At 38.5% G+C, this 22625-nt stretch overlaps 1 protein-coding gene across 3 annotated transcripts in view; it reads left to right on the plus strand.

Annotated features, from left to right (window-relative positions):
- The window catches only part of P2RY1 (purinergic receptor P2Y1), a 115970-nt gene that overhangs the window by 73135 nt on the left and 20210 nt on the right, over positions 1 to 22625 (plus strand). Inside the window, exon 7 of one of the 3 annotated variants that reach the window (XR_009155856.1) lies at positions 6507 to 8978. The exons of 1 other annotated variant lie outside the window; for it this stretch is intronic. The gene's annotated coding sequence lies outside the window, so the exon portion shown is untranslated. Of the gene's footprint in view, positions 1 to 6506; positions 8979 to 22625 lie in introns of those variants that run through there. One more of the 3 variants, XR_009155857.1, reaches the window with a different exon arrangement.

Genomic DNA, 22625 nt, shown 5'->3' on the forward strand with positions numbered 1-22625 from the left:
AGCAGGCACCACTTAAGATCCAAAACCTGGTTGCCAGCTCATGGACATTGTCCTTTTGATGGTCCCGGGGCTACTGCTCATTTCTCAGGTCTTGCCTTTCCTTGCCAGAGACTAAAAAAAATCTACTACTCAGGAATCCCCAATTTCATGAATTTTAAATATCTTAAAATCAGTTGAAAGTATGCAATTTTAGTGCAGGAAAAAGGCATCGTATTTGTAATTACATGACAGCATGTTATTGCTGATTATTCTTTGTATTGCAAATCCCTTGTAATAGTCCAATAAACATATTATTAGAACCCCGATTTACTATAGTTCACAGAAACATGTTAAGAATGTAATATTGTATACATTTCATTGCACATATATTATGAATAGTTGGGAGCATGAGGATAGAATGCAGATAAAGAAAAAAAATCAGTGATATTACTGAGATAATAGCTAATATGAACCAGCATAATATGTAAAAGTTAAAATGTTCAGCTGAAATTACTGTGTTGAAAACAAGAAATTGAAACAGGATCCATTGTTCATAAGGGGTAATACAGCATTATATTGCCTAGAGAAATTTACATATACTGATATTTACATTTCAGTCTATAGAAGCTGTAGATCTTAGATCTTTCTATAAGATCAGTCTTAAAGCTCTGATAATTAAAAAAACTTTTCTGAAATGAAATTTGAATAAGTTGGGAGATACAGAAAAGTAAGTTGAATGCATTAAGAATGGGCTACTTACAGTAAGAAAAGCATGTGATAAAACAAGAAAAGCAGAGAAAAAATTGAATGAGTGCTGAATGAATATAGATTAAAAGAAAAATGAGTGACTGGTACAACCTCCACCTAGGGATGGACTTCAGAAATTTTAACAAGGGGTTCTCTGCCTGGTTGCATGGCCATGGTGGGCATGACCTAGTCAGCCTCCTGCACCATGGTGCGTGGGGCGGGGGCGTTTTTGTCCTCCCCGGGCTCCGGAGGCTTTCCTTGAGCCTCCAGGAGGGTGAAAATGGCCTTCCCAGGCTCTGGAGGCCCTCTGGAGGCCACAAACGGGCCTTCCCAAACTTCCTATAAGCTGTTTTTTGCCCTCCCCAAGCCTCCGTGCACACCCTGCACTTATCTACATCCAAAATGGGCCACATGGGGACTCCTGGGAGGGGCGGGAGGGGCAGGGCCAGCCAGGAGTGGGATTTGGGGGTTCTCTGAACTGCACAGAATCTTAGCTGGAGGTTCTCCCAAACCCCATCGAACCCCGAGCAGCCCACCCCTGCCTCCACCGTTCCCCAAAATATATAAAGGTATAGGGAGAATAAAGATTAATTTGCTTAAACAATTAGAGAAGAAGAGGACAAAACTGAGAAAGTCATGGTTGGATGGACTTGATGAGTTTCTCAGTAAGAGAAAGATAGAAGTTTAAATAAGAAAAAGTAATATATGATGCTATGCATGGATAGGATAGAAGTAATGCTACATTCAAGCAGAGAGGACACATTCCAGGTCCCCTCCATTAAATGTTGTCATCTTGGGCTGAGGAAATGTGCTGTCTCCACAGCAGGCCACCAGAGATATGGATGGCACCCATTCTCCTGGGGCTCTAGACCTTTAAGACCTGGCTCTCAGGCCTACAATTAGGGTGTTTACAGAAGCCTGTTAAGTTTTTTTAAAATGTTATTGTTCTTGGTTTCCCCCAAAGTTTACGTTTTTAAATTATATATTTAAAATGTGGTAAATGACTCAGAGATAGCTTGCAAGAACAGGAAGATATAAGGATATCTTTTTGGTGGTCTAGACTGCATAAACAGAGGGATAGAATGGAGGTCATGTGAAGTTATAATACCACTTTATAATACCTTGGTAAAGCCATACTTGGAATACTGCATTCAGTTTTGGCCGCCACGATGTAAAAAAGATGTGGAGATTCTAGAAACAATGCACAGAAGAACAACAAAGATGATTAGGGGACTGGAGGCTAAAACATATGAAGAACAGTTGCAGGAACTGGGTATGTCTAGTTTAATGAAAAGAAAGACTGATAGCAGTGTTCCAATATCTCAGGGGCTGCCACAAACAAGGGGAGTGAAGCTATTCTCCAAAGCACCAGAGGGCAGGACAAGAAGCAATGGGTGGAAACTAATCAAGGAGAGAAGCAACTTAGAACTAAGGAGAAATTTCCTGACAGTTAGAACAATTAATCAGTGGAACAACTTGCCTCCAGAAGTTGTGAATGTTCAACATTGGAAGTTTTTAAGAAGATGTTGGATAATCATTTGTCTGAAGTAGTGTAGGGTTTCCTGCCTAAGCAGGGGGTTGGACTAGAAGACCTCCAAGATCCCTTCCAACTCTATTATTCTATTCTATTCTAAGGATAGATGCAGTGAATAAAGCTGGCAAAACCTAGATTCATCTATATTTCCTTTCTTTTTCTCTTATGTCTAATTTCTTTATCTTATGATTTCTTGCTCCTTTTCTACCCTTATATAATGCTGCATATTCCAAAGAAGAATGGTGTGATGAGTATGCATATACGTACCATATGTAGCTGTGTTGCATTTTGTCGTGTCTTTGATATGTGAATCATACACCATGATTTTTTCCCCCATACTACCAGAGACCAGGGTGGACTTTCACAACCAAATAAAATTTAGTTCTGAGTAGTTGAAGGCTGTGAAAGGATTGGAGGAGTGCAGGTGGTTAAAACTTTGTATGATCAAATATAAACATGAGTTCCTATCATTCCAAAACTCTGGTTATCATGGCAACAAATGATGGTGGACACCAGCACTATTTCAAGGGATGAGAGGGTCAGAATAGAGAGCTCTCAGATGCTTTTTGTAGCACCTTATGCACGGTCACTCACGCCCTCGTGACGTCTCGCCTGGATTACTGCAATGTTCCGGGGCATCCGGAGGCTTCAGTTAGTCCAGAATGCGGCTGCGCGGGTGATAGAGGGAGCCCCTCGTGGCTCCCGTGTGACACCTATCCTGCGCAGACTGGCACTGGCTACCTGTGGCCTTCCGGGTGCGCTTCAAGGTGTTGGTGACAATCTTTAAAGCGCTCCATGGCATAGGGCCGGGCTATTTACGGGACCGCCTACTGCTACCAAATACCTCTCACCGACCCGTGCGCTCTCACAGAGAGGGACTCCTCAGGGTGCCGTCAGCTAGGCAGTGCCGTCTGGCGACACCCAGGGGAAGGGCCTTCTCTGTGGGGGCTCCCACCCTCTGGAACGAACTCCCTCCAGGACTTCGTCAACTTCCGGACCTCCGAACCTTTCGTCGCGAGCTTAAAACACACTTATTCATCTGCGCGGGACTGGATTAGATTTTAAAGTTATTGGTTTTAAGGGGTTTTTACTATTTATATTGTTTTTAATAATTTGGCAATAGAATAAGTTTTTTAATCGTCGTTTTTTAATCTGTATTTATATGTATTTTAATTGCCTGTGAACCGCCCTGAGTCCTTAGGGAGATAGGGCGGTATATAAATATGAAAAATAATAAATAAAAAAATAATAATAATAATATATGTGTCGCGTTTTGTGGATAAAATCACACTGAACTGCACTAATTTGGACCTTAACTCTTTGAAAAAAGTCAAAGGCAGATGAAGCTAGGGTAGAATTTCAGGTCCTGTTGGGGGATGGCGATAGAGCCAATCAAAAGTCAGCATAATTCCTGTGCCAAGGAACATATAAAACAAAACTGCTAATTGTTTGAGAAGCTTGTGCAGTCTTAAAATGTGGGCATGTTTCTTGAAAGACTGCTCCCTACCAGCTGTATTCCAAACCTTCCTCTTTCTCTTCCCCCTGCTATTAAACATTTTCTTCCCACTGTTTTTCTCTATTAACCTCCTTACCCTTTACTTTCATACCTCTCACTGAATCATACACTTGGGAAAGACCATCGGATCCAACCCCTTGTTCAGTGTAAGGAATGTAAATAAAAGCATTTCCAACAAATGGCTTATGAGACCCCTTCATTATTGTTCAATCTCTTGCTTCTGATTTATTGTTCAAAATAGAGCAGCCTACCATCCACTAGAATTCTCTCATTTGATCTTTCTAAAAGGGGAAGAAAATAAGATAGGACCAGTTCTGATCTTTTTTAAAAAAACGTTATAGTCTAAGTGGTGAAATCTGAATTTCTTTCCTACCAGTTCTGTGGGTGTGACTGGGTGGGGGGGGTGTCATGTGACTAGGTGGGCGTGGCTATGTGACGGGGATTAAAAAACAGAAACTCACTAACAATGTCTTGCTAGAGCAGGGTTGGACTAGATGTCCCTTCTAGCCCTGGATTATCCTCTGAAGCTGCTTCTAATGTCAGATTTGTAGTCCTTCCTTCCTCTCCTTTTTCCTCCCTCCCTCCCTCCCTCCCTCCCTCCCTCCCTCCCTCCCTCCTTCCTTCCTTCCTTCCTTCCTTCCTTCCTTCCTTCCTTCCTTCTTTCTTTCTTTCTTTCTTTCTTTCTTTCTTTCTTTCTTTTCTCTCTCTCTCTTTCTCTCTCAAACGGAAAACCCCCCCTTTTTTGCCTACACCCGCCATTTTTTGCCTAGCAGGCTTTAGCTTTTTTACCTTTTAAAAAATGCTTTTAAAAGTAAAAAAAAAGCCTCTGATGATCAGGCATCTCAGCTGGGATCAGCAGAGCCTTGTTTTAACCCTTAAAAAATTTTTTTTTACAACCTCTTCGGCTTTTAAAAGTAAAAGTGGCTCAGCTGGGCATGGGCGCCGCAGAGATTTTTGCTACCGGTTCTCCAAACCACCCACTGCCATTACTACTGGATTGGCTGATCCAGTCCGAACCAGGAGCTTTTCACACCTGGTCTAAGGCAGTGGTCCCCAACATTTTGTGCACCAGGGATCAATTCTGTGGAGAGAAGTTTTTCCATGGACTGGTGAGGGCATGGTTGCTCATGCTTCCTGCATCCCACAGATGGGACTTTGGTTGTTTGCAGGCCCCTGTTTCTGGCATGCTGTGGCCCAGTACCAGTCCATGGACCAGAGGTTGGGGATTCCTGGTCTAAGGTGATCAGAAATTAAACCTAATGGTCTTGCTCTATCTTTGTAGCTATGTTTGGTTACTATACATTAAATCTATAACACACACCCCCAACACAAGGAAACACAGGTAGTGCTTCCTGTACTGATTGGACTTCACAATAAATCTATGGGGTTAACTAGGCTGAGACAGCACAACTGGTTCAAAGATACCCAGTCATTTCCTATGGTTGGAATCTTGATGTCTTCAGTCCATAGAAGAGCATCTTAACTTCATTAGGCTATTCTTGTTCATCTGAGTCCCCTTCTGCCTACTTGCTTGAAGGACTGCAATTCTCAGCTCTGGTAAGGAAAGGTGATACTTTCTTCCTTTAATACACTGCTGCATGGCAACCAGCTATTTTTAATTTGAAATAAACAAACTAGAGATTTTTGAGTTTCTGAGATTTCCGAGACAGAAACTGACTACAGACACCTCCTGATAAAGTAACACTTTACAGTGCATTCTCTGGGAACTGCATTGTGGTCTTAAAGGTCATTGTTGTTTGCCATCTTACTCAACGTGAATGTTTGTACTTCAGTTTTACAGAAGTTAATGGATTATGCCAGGGGTCTGCAAACTTGGCTCTTTTAAGACTTGTGGACTTCAACTCCCAGAGTTCCTCAGGCAGTAAAGCTGGCTGAGGAACTCTGGAAGTTGAAGTCCACAAGTCTTAAAAGAGCCAAGTTTGCAGACCCCTGAACTATGCCATATCTTTTTAGAGCCTTATCTTCCCATTTGTCATATCCAATTTTTATTATTTCTATTAGACAGGATAAATTGACGGAATGTCTATTAAATGCTCAGAATGAATCTGATTTTAAATGGGAATCATTCAAAATCAAAGTAACATCTTCATCCTTATCAGCAATCTTACTTGGAGTGAAAAGAGGCTTAAAGCCTTCATGATACTGAACGTCCCCACTAGACATGACTCTGTTCTTCATTCTGTAGAACAGGAAAAGAAGGGAAAGAGACAATGATCTGTGAGAATATTCTGACTACTAGTGAACCTCATGTTTAAAAGACTCTGGCTGTTATCACAGAAACACATAAAGGTAGATATGAGTCTAAAACATAGTTTCCATTGGCTTCTGATAACCAAAGATATTATCATAATGGCTATATGACAGGCTGATTTAGGCCTATGACAAAAATTTCAGGATGATTAATATGGATGTTTCCAGAAGTCTTTCCACTCTCCTTTAGAAAATTTGACAAATAGATATTAATGGAAAAGCTCTAAGGCATAGTTGGATGTACAGAGACAGAAGATAAAGACTTCCTGAAGTCAAGCTTTGATTAATTAGATGGTATTTTCTTGGCAACATGTAATCTATGTAGTTTTCTTGGCAGCAATGTATAACTGTTTTCCATTGTCTTCTTTTAATTTCACAGTATAGTCTACTGTTCTGGAATTTGCTGGTGATCTCTTATTCAAGTTTTAACTTGTTCCAATGTCCTTTAACTTTTTTTAGATCATCTAAGTGCAACTACCTGGGGAATTGCAAAGAGACCACCTCTGTAAAGCAAGCCTCCCCTTACCACTCAATCCTGCATATATCCTTGGTTGTTCATGCAACAATCATGCACTCATGATTCATTTTGAAGGGTGTGACAGAACATGTTCTCCTATATCATATCTCTCCGAAATTCCACGAACCTACTCATAAGTAAAGCAGATTCATATCAAGCTGCCCCAGGTTCTGACAAGAGCCAAAAATATTAAATGCATGATCTTGGTTATAAACATACTTATGATCCACTTGCGGAATGGACAGCAGCCAGAAGAATTACAGCTGGGGATTGCCCTTGTCCTGTACATGGCTCAGGATCAAGATTACAGTCCAATTTGGCTTTCCAAAGCTGCATAGCTGCCAACACTGGACTCCCGCAAACTAGAGCTGCATAGATACCATGCTATTTTCAAGTAGAATTTGCTCTTTGTTAGCAACTGGGCTGAAAAGATCACCTGTAGAGTTGTGCAAAATGTGCTGGCTATAGCCAAGAATATGGAATTCATACAAATTCTTGTCCAAAAATTATTGACCTACTCCTAGATACATATTCATCCTATGTGTATATACATATGAATTAACTAGTGGTTGATATAGTTTTATATATATATATAAAATACTAAAATCCAAGACAGAGAACAAGAAAATGGCAAAGCCCTCCTCCCATATATAAAAGGCACCATAGACTCAGAATCAGCAAGATCCTCCACAAACACAACATCAACAGTACAAACTAAAAAATATCCACCATCCTAAGAAACCCCAAAGACAAAATTGAGTTAGAAAATCAAGGAGTATATGAAATCCCATGCACCGCCTGCAGCACCACATACATCGGACAAACCAACAGAAGAATAAGTGCACGCATTGAAGAACTTAAGAACTCAGTCAAAAAAGAGTAACCAATTTCTTCCCTGGTCCAACACCTTAAAGCTACAGGACATAAAATTGACTTTAAAAATACCAGAACTATCGCCAAAATTGAACACTTTAACAACAGAATAATCAGAGAAGCCATCGAGATAGAAAAACACCCACACAGCATGAATAAACGAGATGATACCTCCTGCCTACCAGCCATTTGGAAACCCGCCCTTATCGACAAACGAGTCCCTAACATGAAGAATGATGCAAGACCCACACGAGTGCCACACGGCATGTCACCACCACACATCCACGAAGAAAGCAGACTCAAACCCACACTGATGATGAAACATGACCACGGACCAGAAGCCAGACCGCAGCTGCATCATTAGCCATTTCAAACCCCTCCAATCCATACATGCAGCAGACTGACACCCACCATGAAGATGTAGCACGACCACGAACGCGAAGCTAAACAACAGCAATGCAGCTCACCAACTCAAATCCCCCTGCAACTCAGACTAACCTGAGCACAACCAAGCCCCCCCCAAACAAAACACACCCCCATCCAATCAGAGCACAGCCAACCCCACCATCCAATCAGAGCACAGCCAATCAAAACACATCTCCACCCAATCAGAACACGGCCAAGCTTCCAACCAATCAGTTCAAACCCCCATTAGCAGTTAAAAGAAAGAAACAGCTGCGATCACACATTACTCCTAGAAGCACGAAGCTATAAACACCAGCCTGAAGATGACGAATGATAGTCATATGTCAACAGCTTAGTGAGCCTCTAGGGAAGTGTCTCTGGTCACATTTGTGCCTTCCTGACTATGAAGGGAACCTTAGTATGGTAAGATTATGGAGAACAGCAGCTTCAGAATATGCCGAATAGATAGCTCTTAACTCCAGTCAATGACTTCTTGATATAACAACATATACAGAACAGCTTAACACGGTGTCCCTCCCATTCCATATACAAAAAGTGATGAGACTGGGAGATGAGTGTTTCTTCAGTAGTGACAATGGAACATGTTCTTCCACATCTGGAGGCAGCAGGTTAGTTTAGGCTAGATGGGTCACATGATGTACAGTTATCTCTTCTAATTATCTTGTTGCCATCTCCAAAATAGCATCTGCTGCCTAGTTGCAGGACCAGGACTGCTCCACTTTGGAGCTTCATTGAAAGCATTTTGAACACATCACATTGTGGATTAAATTTTACAGGGGGAGAAAAAAGATGACTAAAAAAATTCACTAGATGGAGCCAGAGTTGTCTGATATATTTTGAAAGGCAGAAAGTATCATGGAAAAATATAAACAGAGGAAAAGTAAAAAGGAGACATGAAAAATGATTCATTAGGCCTTTAAGAAGATCAACTTCAGGTAACTCCATCTTACCTAATACTTTTCGTCTTTCTCCCAACTACGAGTTTATTCGAAAGTATATTGTATCAAATCATCTTCTTCCATAATTCTGTTGTTGATACTGTACAGGAAACATGTAGTAGTAGTAGTAGTAGTAGTAATAGTAGTAATATTATTTATTATTATTCCAGTATCTATCTTTCCCGCAAATAAATTAAATATATATTTATGCCATTGTAAAGCCTCCAACTTGGTTTTGTTGTCAACCAAACTAGACACTTTCATCTCTTTCTACATCATCTTTGTTCAAAGTAGTAGTAGTGAAAAGACTTGAACTGATTCAAGAATGATTAATGTATATAATTGGCTAAACTATGATTGGAAATGAAGTCTTTCCTATTTAAATTCAAAGGACTATTTGACATAATTGAAAATACATTCTCTTTTCCCTTCCTTTCCCCCCTCTCTTGTTTTAGAATAGAATAGAATTCTTTATAGAATAGAATTCTTTATTGGCCAAGTGTGCTTGGACACACAAGGAATTTGTCTTGGTGCATGTGCTCTTGATGTACAGGAAAGAAAAGATACATTCATCAAGAATCATAAGGTACAACACTTAATGATATTCATAGGGAAACAGTCAATATAAATCTTAAGGATACCAGCAACAAGTTTACAGTCATAAAGTCATAAGTGGGAGGAGATGGGTGATAGGAATGATAAAAAAATGAATAGTAATGCAGACTTAGTAACTAGTTTGACAGTGTTGAGGGAATTATTTGTTTAGCAGAGTGATGGCGTTCGGGAAAAAACTGTTCTTGTGTCTAGTTGTTATGGTGTGCAGTGCTCTAAAGCACCGTTTTGAGGGTAGGAGTTGAAACAATTTATGTCCACAATGCGAGGGGTCTGTAAATTATTTCACAGCCCTCTTTTTGACTCGTGCAGTATACAGGTCCTCAATGGGAGGCAGGTTGGTGGTAATTGTATTTTTTCTGCAGTTCTAATTATCCTCTGAAGTCTGTGTCTGTCTTGTTGGGTTGCAGAATCAAACCAGACAGTTATAGAGGTGCAGATGACAGACTCAATAATTCATCTGTAGGAGTTTGAGTTTGAGCAGTTTGAGCTTTTTGAGCTGGCGCAGAAAGAACATACTTTGTTGTTAGTTACTTACATAAATTGGGACTATAAATCCGTAAATTCAGTTTTGCTTTTCACCACCTTCTCACCGAATTTATATGAGAGATGGCATATTTTACAGTCTGGCATGACAATAACAGACTGTTGGTAAAAAAATGGCAGTCGTTGAGAGTTCATACAACAGATTTATCTGCATTCATGCATGCTAAACTTGGCCAGTGTTAAAATTAACACTAATGTACGTATTCTTATATGGTTTAGTATGTGAAACCAGTTTATAGTTCAATCTATCCTATGAAAACAAGTTAATTTAACCACCAGAATAAGCCACCAGCCATCATATTTAAACCAAATCCAGAACCCTCTGAAGTTCAAACTAAAAGTATTGGTAAAATAATCTGGGTCTTCTGAAGCAAAACTTGATGTATTACATAATTTAAATGAAGGTAGCCTAAGAATTCAATATTTTATCTCTAAAATATGTTTGACACAATGTTGACCATAACACTTTTTGCAAAGTTATCGTCAGTGGTTTAGTTTATTTAATTAGATTAATCACTTTAAATTATCGATCCCCTCGAGCTCTATCCAGCTTGCTTAATTAGATCAATTACTTTCTGAAATGATTGATTGCTTTTAGCAGTAAAGAATTAACTGTTTTGAGCTTACCGGCCTCATAGACTGATTTTATCTAGCTATTCTTAACAAAGCATCTTGTAACTTATTGTTAATTAATAAAATGCCAGTTTAGATTGACTCTTCTCACAGACTTCTCTACCTAGATTTGAACTGAAACTAAAGAAGGGTCAGAATCAGTTATATTTCTGACGAATCTGTTTAACAGAAGTTGCATATTCTGGAATGTCCAAGATTTTTACTTATTTCAATATGTAATTGAATTATAACAATTGCAGGTACTTCCTTGGCATGTACATAATAAAAGGGGGAAAATAAAACAACAACAACATAGAGTGACAAGGATTTTCATATTCCTGGATGTACAGAGAGGGAAAATAAAACAACAACAACATAGAGTGACAAGGATTTTCATATTCCTGGACGTACAGAGAGGGGAAAAATAAATTAACATGCAGAAGTCAATAATAGCTTGTAATGTATCGTAATTCAGATATTAACACCCATGTATACTAAACAGATATATTCCAAGGAGAAGGAAAGGGAAAAAGTAACTTCTACATTCGGGACACGCACTGACATTCATATATACAGAGCAGTATATTTAAAACAAGCTGTAAGAACAAAGGAAATTATCTTATACTGTCAATCCATTTGTCTAATTGGCATGATTCTCTTTGTACTAGGGATGAATAACTGTCATTCTGCAAGTCATATACTCTCACTGGAATTTTTCATCCATTCCATCAAGAACTCCTTTTCAGGCTTTCCTTTTTACTCAGCTGAATGTAAATTACAGAGTTGGAAGAGCCATGCAGTCTGTCAAGTGCAATTCACAACTCAGTCCAGGGAATCCAGGTTAAAATGTGCCTAGCAGATGTCTACCCAATATCTGCTTAAATACGTCCATCAAAGGGCTTTCTACCACCATTCCAGATAAGCGATTCCCCTGCTTGATTGTTGATATGAATAAGAAGCTTTTCCTAGTACTGAAGAAGAATCTGTTTCTGGTAAATTGAGAAAAAATATCCAGCGCAATAAACAAGCTGTAAATCTTTTGTAGGAGATGCTCCTTCAGGTATTTGACATATCCCTCCTCAAGTCAATTTTTTAAAATATTTTTTTTATCCTGACTTTATTATTTTTACAAATAATTCATGGTGGCAAACGTACCTAATACTTCTTCCTCCTCCTATTTTCTCCACAACAACCATCATGTGCAGTAAGTAGAGCTGAGAGATAGAGAGTGACTGGCCAAAGCCACCCAGCTGGCTTTTATTGCTAAAGCAGAACTAGAACACTATCCAATCCAAGTGACTTTGCTTTCAGTCCCTTGGTCACCATAGACCAGGGGTGTCAAACTCATGGCCCATGGACTGGATGCGTTACGTGCTGGCCACATCCACACCTGTTTAGCGAAGGGGAGGAAGTCCCAATACATCATGTCATGCTGCCGTGGTGACGTGAGTTTGACACCCCTGCCATAGATGGTCTTCTCTGCCCTGTTCTAATTTCTCTTAAACTTTCTTAAAATACGTTGGTAAACTATCACTAGAACTAGTGATAATACTTCAGTTAGAGTCTGATTGTTACAGGATATATTTCTTCTGAAATAATTCTTCTTATGATTTGTAAATTATGTTAATATTGATGCAATCTAAACAGTGCTGAAAATCAACTTTTTTTTACTACCGGTTCTGTGGGTGTGTCTTGGTGGGCATGGCAGGGGAAGGATACTGCAAAAACTCCATTTCTCCCCCACTCCAGGGAAAGAATATTGCAAAATCTCCATTCCCACCCTACTCTGGTACCAGCCAGAGGTGGTATTTGCCGATTCTCCAAACCACTCAAAATTTCTGCTATCAGTTCACCAGAACCAGTCAGAACCTGTTGGATTTCACCTCTGAACCTAAAATAGCCTCTAGTAGTTTACATTATATCAATATGTCATTTTTCCAATATTTAGTTTGTGAAGGGCTCCCTTTTTTTGGTATATATTGAAGAAGAGACTAGAATAGTCATCTGTCTATAATATTTTAATTGGGAATCTGGTTTCCAAGCAATGAATCAGTCTTAATGGCCTAAACGGCCCCTTCTAATAATGTAAGATGGCTAATTCTACTATTACCAAGCAAGGTATCTGCCATCTTATCTGAATCTGTGCTGGGTGGAATGAAGGCCTCTTTCTGTTGCTGGGAAACATGGAAAAGTAGTGACCTATGGTTAAGCTAACCTTTGGTATGCAGGCTCAACTCTTCTCCAAAATATTTCTACAGCACTGGGATTGAAAAAAGATTCTCACTTCCAGGCTTCTTTCAAAATAGGTTAAAGCAGGGGTGTGCAAACTTGGCTCTTTTAAGACTTGTGGACTTCAACTCCCAGAGTTCCTCAGCCAGCTTTGCTGGGAGTTGAAGTCCACAAGTCTTAAAAGAGCCAAGTTTGCACACCCCTGGATTAAAGCAATACAGCAATATGATGTGGGAGGAAGAAGAGGAGGAGGAGAAGGAGGAGGCAAGGATAGCATCCAACCTAAAGCTAATTTAAACTATATTTTACCATTCGCATAACACCCACTGCTCAAATGTAAATGAAAAACATTTTAGAAAACATTGTTCTGTTTTCATGTTATTATTTTGTAATCACAGTGGACATTGTTATACATATGAGTCACATAGTTGACTAATTTTGGCAGACTTAGAGGTAGATGAAACTTGGCAACGATAGTACTTTAGAGGCATCAAAGCATTCACATTGGCAATAATCACGCAACATGTCCTGTCAGGTCAGTTAAAGACCAAGTACCTGCTAAACCTGATTTGTTTAGTTTTCTGTGGCTTGGGGTGTTGTGTACACGCAGTTTATGAAGTAGTGGTCTATGGTCAATACAATTTCAGGTCTAAAAAAATGGGCTTATTCAGGAACCACATTAAGCGTACTGGGTAATTGCAATCAGAATCCTTACTATTCTAATCCATAGAACACTATTAGTATCCTTTTTGGTTGTTTTTTTTGGTAAGAACTGTAAGACCACTTGGAGGAGACCATTTCTGGCAGTATCCAGAGTGCCTTGAGATTAAAAGTTATGGCTTCTGGTAAAAAGATTGTCCAACCTTGCTTTAACCAGGAGGCACAGGTTAAATCCCAAGTCTACTAGCAATTCCCTTAAAGCAGAGGTCTTTCAAACTTGGCAGCTTTAAGACTTGTGGACTTCAACTCCCAGAATTCTCCAGCTAGCTATTCTGGCTGGAGAATTCTGGGAGTTGAAGTCCACAAGTCTTAAAGCTGCTATGTTTGAAGACCTCTGCTTTAAGGGAATTGCTAGTAGACTTGGGATTTAACCTGTGCCTCCTGATTTATAGTGAAACTTGACTTTCCATTGTTCATTATTAACAAACAATTTTCCAGGAGGAAGGTATTTATTATGATCTTGATCCAAGATTATATACAGTATGGGCACCAATCTGCCTATTGAATCCTTTAAGGAAGAATTACCAGGCACTAAAAATACAGATGACCATGCCAAAGCCTATTATTTGGTCATCAGATCAAATTAATTCTGCATGTGAAATGCATTCTGTATTCATAATTTAGTCTGTAGCTAGGATCCATCTATGTTAGCCTGATTCCATGTGCTTTTTATAAATAAGTGTCTCTAGTGACACATTATGGAAGGAGAACATGTTGTGTATGATATGAAGTAGAAGTAGGATGTAAGTTGAATTGCTTTGAGTTGGCTCTTGTGGCTGGATGTTGAAAAAAATGTTAGCAAATGTTGTGAAACATCAGTGTCCTTTGTGCAGCATTTTACCGCTTCAGGAGAGGGAATTCAGTGCTGAGCATGACCTGTACAGAACCTTCTTTAAAATCTCTTAAAAGTAAAGCAGAGTATTAAAAAAAATATAAAAAATATTTTTGCCAGACTTAAAAAAATATTAACACTCCCAAACTCCCAGAAGCTAACTCCAAAAGAACTGATAAATAAACAAATAAACTTCCCTTCAGTGTAGCAACACAGATCTATAGTGTGGAATATATATATTCCACTATAGATAGATAGATAGATAGATAGATAGATAGATAGATAGATAGATAGATAGATAGATAGATAGATAGATAGATAGATAGATGGTATAGATATATAGTGTGGAAGTAGTGTGTGCCTACCGTTCCTGTCCTATTGTTTCCTTTCATTATATATACGCTTATATGTTGTATAGTTGTTTCATGCTTATGCTTATATATACTGTTGTGACAAAATAAATAAATAAATAAATAAAAAGTTTAATCGGCCAGCTTCCAAATCCTCTTCAACTGCCTAAAGACTGTACCTTCTTGAATTCCTAATCTCAGCTCATATGGATGGCATTAGATTGGGAAACATGACACTAGATCATGTAGTAAGTAAAAATTCAGAATGATAAAATGGATATTCTGATTGATTGATTGATTGGGCTTGAAAGCTTCTTCAATCATAATTGGCTCTATACATTTCATCTTCTATCCTTGTTTTTTTTATTTATGTGACAAATAAGGAGCTACAAGAGATATTCTATCCTTCAATTTTATCCTTACAACACTAATCCTATATAGATTAGGCTGAATGATGGGAGCTAGCTCAAAATTGTGAATAGACTTCTTGTGCCTGAGTGGGGACTTGAACTAGGATTTCCTAGTCCATCTTTCAAAGTGTTCTATCTCTCTATATATTTGTATATTACTACTCCTTGAAAATCTCCTTGGATATCCATAAAGTCAGTACCGAAACCTTTGCCCACTGTGTGTAATTGCTAAGAATGGTAGTGGGTTTTTTATCCTAATGGTAATAGTACATTCTTATTGCTGACTGCGTAGTTGCATACAGTTGTCTTCCTGATGATGCTAAAGATTCCCATTTGAAAGGGAATCTGTTTGGAACATGGGAACAGAAATTTCCTGGACATCAAAAAGATAAGAACAGAGACTAGACTTTCAGTGAGCCAGAGATCTCTGACCTCCCAGCCTGTTTACCTATGACCTCTCAATCTGCACTTCAGTTGCTCCCAGGGCCCTTTTACCTTGAACCAAATGACAACTCTCTCCCTCCCTCCCTCCCTCCCTCCCTCCCTCTCTCTCTCTCTCTTCAAGGGAAGTGAAATTAACATACATTTGCTTTTCTGAGGCAAAACTGAAACAACCAAATCTTGTGGCCTATTACAAATAGCTTTTCTTTAAGAGTTGTTTACACTGCAGAATGCCCTGGCAATATCAGTTTTACCCCTTCCCTTTTCCTAGAGGCTCATTGCCAGACCATGATTCATACATCCTTATCTAGCTGTTTTCCATATCATAAAAAGACAGACAACTGCAAAACATTCTGAATTACGGAAGAGTCAGGAAAATATATGATTATCCCAAGGTCTCTTCCTACTGTAATCACAAGAACTGAGTTTTTCTTAAAGACTGCAAATAATCAGGACCTCTCAGCGGGTAGATCTATGGTGTATCTTGGCCTCTGCTTGTTTCTGGTGCTGTAATTCCTAGAGAACATTGGCACTGGGTTTTCTCTGATTCTGCTTAGTGGTTAGAGTGTGGAAAGAGATTCATTCATTGAAGCCACAGGACTCTGGCTTGTTCTATTTATCATGTTCTCTTTCAAGACATGACCAAAAATCAATCTCTGTATCATTCCAGATTTTTGCCATAGATGATAATTGGAAGAAATTGTATGACAAAAATGAACAATTGAGCAGGTAATTCTAATTACTTTCAACAACACAATGGAAAGATCTTGTAAATGTTCTTTTTAATACGAAGAATTGAGAATGTTCTTGAAAAAAAACATAGTCAGACAAGGTGGCATAAATCTATGGAGAGAGCGAATTTCAGTGGGGTAGAAATTTGGGCAATATGTAAATAAATATAATGTTTCAAGACCTCATTGATGAAGCGAAGTCCCCTGTCTTCCATAAGAAGATCAAAGTTGGAGCTGAAGTTTTGCCAGTAAGAAAACTTGCAAACAATTCTAAAGCTTTTGTACAAGGAGCAAACCATGGCAGTTCATACAGTAGATATTTTTCTCCTATTGATAAATTCATAGTCTATCACAGCTCTGAATATGCTCTTTTCAGATTTGCAAAATCTAGCTGGAACCATGGAGAGATTCTCAAGATTATTCTCATTTTATCCTTGGTCCTTCAGTAGTCTCAGAAAAAAAAAAGAAGTAAAGTTTTCAAGGTCTCAATCTACCACATACCCATAAACAATAGATTCAGGAACTGTTTTATAAAATTCGAAAAGATTCAGTCTGTTACCTCTGGGGCAGCCATGGACAATGCACTTGAGCTATTTAATCATATTTATGTCGAAAGTCTCACATCTGTTTTCTCAGCTACAGTATGCCTTTGAAAAAGCTCATCATTTTGTCAGTCTCTGTTGTATCTGGGGAATGCAGTTTTATTATTAAACATTGGTGGTGACCCAGGACAATAAACTGAACCATTTGATCATTCTTGCAAACCAAATAAATTCTGATGATGTCATTGATGATTTTGCAGCCTTGAAAGTGAGAAAGAAATACCTTGCATGGGGGTTTCACAAAAACTGTAATCGTAATGCTTAACTGAAAAGTGATTTTATGGACTATAAGGCAGGTATCAGGAGAAGTGTCAAATTATTGAGGACATTCCAGCTGACCGGATTATTACAATTCTTTAGCTGGCTCATATTCTTTTTATTATTGTTGTAATTTCTTATGATCATCCATCCCAGTAGGCTCTGGATGGCTTACAAAATCCACTACATGATTAAAAATAGCTAAAAATCAACAGCCCAGTCTAAGAACAACCATGACAATATGTATGTGTGATTATTTCAATTAGAATTATAGACTAATTGCAGAATCTATAAATGATGTTCATTGCAGTTCAAAAGATTCCACCCATTGCCATCCTGTTAGTTCAGGTTCTTTCTTCTTCTTTCAAAAGAGTAAATGACTCTAGTAACAAAGGACTTGCAAAGACATAATATAAATGTTCTTCTAGTAGGCATTGAATGACTGTCAACCAAACTCATTTACAATCTGCTGCAGTGCATAAGCATCATGGTTGTTAACAGAAAATCATGTGACTGTGGCTTTTGACATCACTTCCCATTTAGTTGTTAGGCTAATCATCATGGTTGTTAAGTGAAATATCACAGGATTCTGACTTATGATTTTATTTTTGCATCATCTATTAACTCTGCTTGTCAATCACAAGTCAACTATGAAGGATGTGATCATGCAATCACATGACTTCAAAAAGTTTGTGAGTGAAGACCGCCTGTATTTATAAAGTATCAAATTATTTTTATTTAATATCACACATCTTTAATTCTTACATTTCTTTTAAAAGTGAAATTATAGTTTACTTTTTGAGATCAGCTAAGGTCAGGTGGATACTGTAATGCATAGGTTTTAATGTGTCACAGTTCATTCCATCAGGCACACAATAAATCTTATACAATATGAAATGAATGCATCCCCCACCTAGTAATAATAAATTTGGAAGGTACCAAAAAATCCTTTGTTTTTGCTGCAAAAAATGACAGAGCTACAGTACAATGGAAGGTTCTACTGTGGAACAAATTCCAGTAAAAGGCTGTATTGCAGTGAATGTTAATCCTCTTTTGAAGAAGTTGCTTGTGTAAACAAATGCAGGTCTTTGCTCTTTAAGAATTTTTTAATTTCAGGCCTCCTCTTATGTTTCCTTCTGTTGCCTCTTTCAGTTCAGTTAACTTATCATTTCCATGCTTCACGATCTTTTTTTCACTTAGAGTGTCTGCCTTAAAGTATATTTAAGTAGGCAAGGAATGAAGTTATCTAGCAAATGGGTCTCCAAAGAACCAATGAGAGCACAGTTTGGGCCCATTGCCCTGAACTGTAATAGTCAACTTTATGTAAGCTCTATAGAATTGCATCAGCCTACATACTGCATATCCAGACATAGACACAGAACTCAGATGACCTTGAATTCTCAAGGAGGGGTTTAGGGAGGGGTTGGATTTTTTAAAAAATATATATATATATAAGCCTTAAGATGTGTTTTGGCACAATGTTAATGTAACTTAGATACAGATAGTCAGGTTAATAGGTTCAACTTCCTTCTTGAAATTTTCCTAGATGCATTTCCTTATTTCTTCTTCAAATGCAGCACACTTATGTGTGTTGCCTGATGGTTAAAGATAATCCCCTATATACATGTCAGCTGCATTCACTACCAAATCTTTGAGATCCCCCATCCCACATACATATGAACTCCTTAAAGTGCCCTTGTAAGAAAACATTAACTAGCAAGTTGAATTGACCCTGAATGGTGACTGGGAGAAGCCTCCGATAGGAACTTGTCCTCCAGTAAACTAAATTACTTCTATTCACTGGCCTTATCTCAAAGATAATATGGGTGGCATGCTGACCTAGAACAAAAGGAAAAATAATAATAAAGTCACAGGGATGGATTTATCTAAACTATTCCAATGTCATTCTGTACTTTCCACTGTGCCTGCCTTTTTCTGTATCTTGTCTTTGCAACGTAGTAGGCCCGATTGTATAAGCTGTAGTTCTGATTCTGCTTTTGCTCATGGCTACCCACCTTTGCCAGGAACTGAGTATATAAAAGGTAAAAGGTAAAGATTTGCCTATCAGTTGTTTCTGATTCTAGGGCAGGGTGCTCATCTCTCCGTTTCTTGACTGAAGGAACCAGCATTGTCCAAAGACAATTTCCATGGTCATGTGGCCAGCATGGTTATATGCTAAAGATACACAGAACGCTGTTACCTTCCCACAGAAGCAGTACCTGTTTATCTACTTGCATTTGCATGCTTTCAAACTGCTAGGTGGGCAGGAGCTGGTAATGGGAGAGCATCTTGTTGCACAAAGTTCGGGTCTTGAATCTCTTCAGTTGACCAGCTCAGTGTCTTTAACTGCTGAGCCATCATGTTCCCTGCCCAGGATATCCTATATGCATATTAACAAAATTAAGTTGCATCTTCAAAATTATTTGGTTATTTGGTTTAGCTGAGATGGGATTTGGCCACAACAGTTCCTTGGAACATAGTTGAAGATGATAAGCTAAAGTCTTGTTCAAAGTTCAGCAGAACCCCTGTGCCTACATGGATACATTCAGGCAGTCTTCTTTATAACAATAGTACATTATGGACTGATGAAAAAGCTTTGGCCCATATTTGTGTCCTGAACTTAAAGAAACTTCTTGATGAACGTATCTTTTCTTTTATGTACGCTGAGAGCATATGTACCAAGACAAATTCTTTGTGTGTCCAATCACACTTGGCAAATAAAAAAAAAATTCTATTCTATTCTATTCTATTCTATTCTATTCTATTCTATTCTATTCTATTCTACTCTACTCTAAATATACAGGAAAATGTAAGAAAATGACCCTTATCAGTGGGGTGCCTGGAGCATCTCTTCTAGGGTTCAGGATACAATCTATCAAAACAACTGAAAACCTCCAGTCTGATTTGGCCTTGTTTCTTGAGCAAGATGAAATTAAACTACGACATTTTGGGGCCTAAAGTTATTCAAAGACTACTTACCATACATATTCTTTAAAGATACTACCCTGGATATAAATCATGCTATTGTTTCTAAATCAATCTGGCTGATATAAAAAAAGCAGTGCTGTACCTATTTAATACTTCAGCAAATCTACCCAGGAAATGCCAGGGGTTTCAAAAGGTAACAACAACCAAAAATCATCTCAGAAGAAAACAATGGTAATCATTCCATAGCGTAGCTAAGAAAACTGCATGGACTAGTCCATGAAATAACTTGGAGTCTGTTTAAGTTAAGGTAGACTTTACCTTTACCTTATTATTACTTTTTACAGGAGAGAAGGCACCAGCAAGGAGAGCAGATTAGCAGTACTTATTTATATTGAAAGGTTGGAAAGCAGAATCAACTGTAAATGATAGACTGATACTGGTGTCTTTTAAGGCACAATCTGCACTTGAAAAAGAAAAGAAAATGTAAGGATATTTTTATTCAATTAAGTCAGTACATTTGTAAGGTATGAGCCACTCGGTTGCAAATTACATTAGCATTTTAACATTTAAAAAATGCTATTTATGCTCAGAAGTATCCTTGGTATCATTTATTTACCAAATTCATACAAGAGGAGAGCTGTATGAGATAGGAGCTCAGGGGTGTCAAACTTGAGTTTGTTGAGGGCTACATCAAGGTTGTGCTTGACCTTCGGGGGGGGAGCTGTGGTGGGCGTGGCCAGAGTGGGTATGGCCAGCATGATGTCATTCATTTTGTGGGGGGTACCTGTGGTGGCCTGAGCAGTCTGCCAGAGAAAATGGGCTCTGAGATCTGTTTTTGGCTGCGACGGCCTCCTGCAACCCTCTGCCAGCAAAAACGGAGCTCGGGAGGGCTGCACACGGCTCTTGCGAGCTCCGTTTTCATTGGCAGAGATGTTGCGAGATGGTCCTTCGCTGTTTCTAGGGTGGCCCTGTGGGCCAGATCTAAGCACCCCGCAGGCTGGATTTGGTCTCCAGGCCTTGAGTTTGACACCCCTGATGTAGATCCTTGATTACTGGTATCAATATTTTATTATGTTGTTCTTGAGGTTTTAAGCTCCCCTTTGCGGGGAGGTTTCGAAGTATCTACAGCAGGACTACTAGATTCTGTAACAGCTTTGTTCCTTATGTCATCCGTCTTGTAAACTCGCAGGATTCTTTTTTTTGCCATGTATATGTATACATTCGAACTAGACTGTGATGTTTCTCTAGGTCATATATGTGTGTGTGGGGGTGGATATGCATAATGGCTATCTTTTGAGAGCTGAATGCAATGAAATTTCATTTTAATGTATCTGGTTAGTATACATTTAAAATGACAATAAAGATTTTATTCTATTCTAGACTATGCTGCAAATAATCCTCTAAATTACTGCAATTGCTAATCCATTAGTTATGTTTTTCGTGATTAAAAATATCACAACTGCAAAGGTTTTCTCTTAATTTAAGAGGACAGGGCAAGAGAAGCAAGCCAGTTCTTGATCTTCATTTAGTAACATCCCACCCCACCAATACAAGTAAATATGGTTTATCTAACATTACACGTTCCATTTTTCTTGTCATTAGATGTACAATCTGTGGAAGAATCAATGAATGGTGGGATTCTTGTTTGCATTTATAGCTGCATTTAAGAACACTAGCAAGCCATTTAACATTTAACTCTTGTAGTTATTTTGTGATTTAATTCAGTAACAGTAATGGAAGATCTGAATATTTCTTCCATTTATATACTAGAGCAGACAAGAACTGAAAATCAGTTTTAGTTGGTTGAGTCCAAAAAACCCTTCAAGCGTAGAAAGAACTATTTCACTCGGTAACAAGGAGTGACAGTGATACCTTGCGGGCAAGGGCTCTTAAATTCAGAATTCCAGATAACTCCTAGCTATTTTTTTTAAAAATCTTGGTTGACAGGGTCATTCCAGAAAAAGAGTACTTTGAAGCAGGAAATGAAACAACCAAACAACCAATAAATTATTCTTCACTATCTTTATAATCCCAAAGAGCAAAAACCCTGTCCAATATCATAGATTCAAATCTATGATATCATTTTCTGTTTTTAAACTTAGTGTGTTATAACTAACCATTGTGGTATGTAAATGTGTATGGCTTAGTGAGATAATGAATCAGGTCAGTTTGGCTGGTTTGGCTAACTATAATTTAGCTCCACATATTTATTCAGCCACTAAATAAGTGAATGAGTGGAAGGAAAAGTAGAGATTCAGGGAAAGACAGAATCAGTGACTATATATGGAAGAAGAGTGAATTTCAGATGGGAAAATAAGAAAAGTGGGGAAATGATGAAGGGGAAAAAAAGGCTGGATGGGAAAGCATGAAAAGACAATGAGAGATACAAATAACGAAATAATGGTGGAAATGTTTGACGACAAGATATCTTCCCTAGGATCCTGTCATGGGACCCAGTTTCGTGTAGTGCTGAAAGCTAACTGGAAGACCATGAGTTCTAGCCCTGTCTTAGGCACAAGGACAACTGCTGGATTATTTAGGGCCATTCAGTCT

Source organism: Ahaetulla prasina, chromosome 6 (genome assembly GCF_028640845.1).
Source record: "Ahaetulla prasina isolate Xishuangbanna chromosome 6, ASM2864084v1, whole genome shotgun sequence".
Lineage (NCBI taxonomy): Eukaryota > Metazoa > Chordata > Lepidosauria > Squamata > Colubridae > Ahaetulla > Ahaetulla prasina.